Here is a 3,255-nt window from a genome sequence, read left to right on the forward strand (position 1 = left end):
TGAATCGGCGTGATCACCTTGTCACTGGACCCTCTCAACCTTTGGTTCACAAGGTGTCAGAAAGCTGTTTGATTCAGTTCAGAAGATTTCTCAAGGTCACTCATCCATTGGGATATCACATTATTTGCAGCATGTCTCATGTCTTTCCTGAATTTGTCTTTGTTCATCTTGTACTCCTTGAATGATCTATGTTGCTTGCCTCTGGGGCGTCCTTCTTGCTTCCACCTTGTTCTTGCCATAGCCATGTCCCTGTGGGAGACCTTTACGCAGTCAGTCCAGCAGGGCTTTATATGTTGTTGGAACCGTTTCAGAGGAAGCGTATCGGTAGAGCGTTTTTCAAAGAGGCGACAATTGTCTCATAGTACATGTTTAGTCCCTCTTCACCACAGATAACATCTACAACTGGCAACGACCACAGGATATGTGACACAGCAAAAGCATAATCACGGATGACATCACGGTCGCGAGCTTTCACCCATGCAACTCAATGGTCTATGAATTAGAATTGCAGGGGGGAAGGCACAAGCGTCCTTCCCACTCAAATGATAGTGCGTCGAGGGCCCAGGCCACTGGGTCCAGCACTGGGGATACATAAATCAGGAGCTGGCAGTTCAGCCCGGGCCTGCCGAACTGGAGACAGAGGAACTGAAACGTCCACAGGTTCAGTTACGACTCCATTGAAGGAGGCGCGTCCAGCCGGGAGAGAGCATCTGCCAGGTCGTTCTTGGCTCCTGGGATGTGAACCGTGCAGATGCTCAAGTAGAGCCTGTCTACCAGTTCGAACAGTTGGAGTATCAGGTCTAGGAGACGAGTGGCTCTGATCGAGCCTTGTCGGTTGATCGTCCAGGCTACGACCGAGCTGTCCATGTGGACCAGTAAGATCTGGTGCCTGAGGGGACCGGACCAGTGGAGGATGGCAAGCCGGATGGCGTCCAACTCCAGCACATTGATGTGCCGGTCCTTCTGGTCTGCCGACCAGGTACCTGCCATCTGGTCCGTCCCCAAGTGAGCGCGCCATCCTTGGGTAGAGGCGTACACGAAAAGGTGACTGGTCGGGGAAGGTAACCTTAGGGGAACTCCTCTGAGGACGTTGTCGTCCCTATGTCACCACGCAAGGCTTGAAGGCTTCTGTATCCAGTATGGCGCCTAGGTATTGGAGAGAGGTGGATGGTACTAGATCTGACTTCTCCAGGTTCACTAACCACCCTAGGCGTCGAAGGACATGAATGACGAGGTCCCATTGTGCCTCGAGAATGGATCTCGAAGGGTTGTGATCGAACCCATCTTCCAGGTACATGAGGAATTGTACCTGGAGTTCGTGGAGGAACTGGACGATGGGTTGAGTCACACGAGTGAATAGCCATGGGGTATGCATCCTGGAGGTCGAATAATACCATGTAGTCCGAGGGCTCCAGCAACCGCATGACTGATGGAATGGTCAAGAGTCAAAATATGGCGGCCGTTTGAGGTAGGAGGAGTTGAACTTGCCTGACAAAAACAGGGGAATAGAGCGCAGGTGAGTGCAGAAGGAGGCAAATAGCATGGTGGAACGGACGAAAGGGTTCGCTACTATGGGGTGACATCCGTTTAAGCTCCGAGGAGGAGAGACCTGTCACAGGCGAAGGGTCCGATCGGACGGAAGGTTCGCCTATCCTCCTCTACTCCACACAGGGGTTGGGGGGAATGACAGAAGAACCGCCTAATGAAGGGTCCACCTAAGCGGAGGGTCCATCTGTCCTCTGCTACTCCACACAGAGGTGGAGGGGTGCGATAATAAAGGGAACTAACGAAGGGTGAGCCCCAGCCTGTCCTCCATCTCTCCGCACAGAGGCGGAGGGGTTCGATAGCTAAGAGAACTAACGGTGGATCCACACAGGCGAAGGGTACGCCTATCCTCCGCCTCTGTCAAGGATTAAGGTCCGTCTATCCGCCTATCCACTAGCGAGGAACGCGGACGTCCGACAAGGGCTCGAGCGCATGAGCCACACAAGCACGAGCCAAGACACAATTGGGACGCACGTGAAGCACGTGCAAGATGGACGCCGGCTGACGAGTGAAATCGTCAACAGACCCACCAATATCAAGCAAGAATTAGAGAGAAAACTTTCTAGTCACAGGTAACTAAAAGAACCCGAAACCGACTAGAAGGGAGATAGTAGAAAGAGAGAAAAAACAACGTACACTACTTTATTCATGCGCACAAGATAGAGCGTCCAAGCAACACGTCCTGACTCGCACGTCTCTAGTAAGGGAATGACGGGTACAGGTCATCTCGTGACCTGGGTGACGTACCGCCCGTATGTTGACCTCGCGTCTCTTTGTGTAGACTGTGTTATGAGAGAAATTGATTAAGCGTCACTCATGTGGGCAATGTTGGCTTTCTTACCTGATAAGTATGTAAAAAATATTATTTATGATGCGTTTCATTATGACTTGTTAAATTGTAAATATCATGCTTGTGGAACATACGAGGTCAGTTTTATTTTTTTAAAAGTGTAATACGCCATTAAACAACCAAACTGATGCCGTTTGCATTTGAGAAATTAACCGCTTTTCAGTGATAAACTTACCAAACCATATGTTATATCTGACCTTAGGTTTAAGTGTGAGTAAGTTTTGTTTCAAGGTATTGCTGTCATAACATTCTTGGCTACATCGGAATTGCCATAATTGTCCATCAGAACAGACGACCTACTGAATCAAATTCAAGTGAAAACTACAGTAAACCATTTGAAAACTACAGTGTTGCTCACTAGGTATTCCAAGCATGTTAGGGGCACGGGGTAGCTGAGTGGTAAAGCGTTCACTCGCCATGCCGAAGGCCTGAGTTCGAGTCCCCACATGGGTACAATGTGTGAAGCCCTTTTATGGTGCCCCAGCTGTCATATTAATCGAATGTTACTGAAAGCGGCGTAAAACTATACTCACGAGATCAGAGATCAATATGGTATGCATCAGAAACTGGGATAAAGTCATAATGTGAAACGATGTACAGGTTTAGTACACCACACTATGGAAATACATGTTTACAGCATTGTATCGACCTGGCTGCTTCAAAATTCTAACCAGTCAACAAGGGGAAAGTGTCTGTATCTCCATTGCATAATTATTAAGTTAATACTGAAAATCTTCAAACAAAGGATTCGTTAGCGACACCCTCCATCCCAAACCAATACTTTGTCCCTTGGGGCATAACCGAATCAACATTGCACGAATCGGTTGTCTCCCTTTATGTATGAATGGTAAACTATTTTT

The sequence above is a fragment of the Haliotis asinina genome, chromosome 1 (genome assembly GCF_037392515.1).
Source record: "Haliotis asinina isolate JCU_RB_2024 chromosome 1, JCU_Hal_asi_v2, whole genome shotgun sequence".
Taxonomy (NCBI): Eukaryota; Metazoa; Mollusca; class Gastropoda; order Lepetellida; family Haliotidae; genus Haliotis; species Haliotis asinina.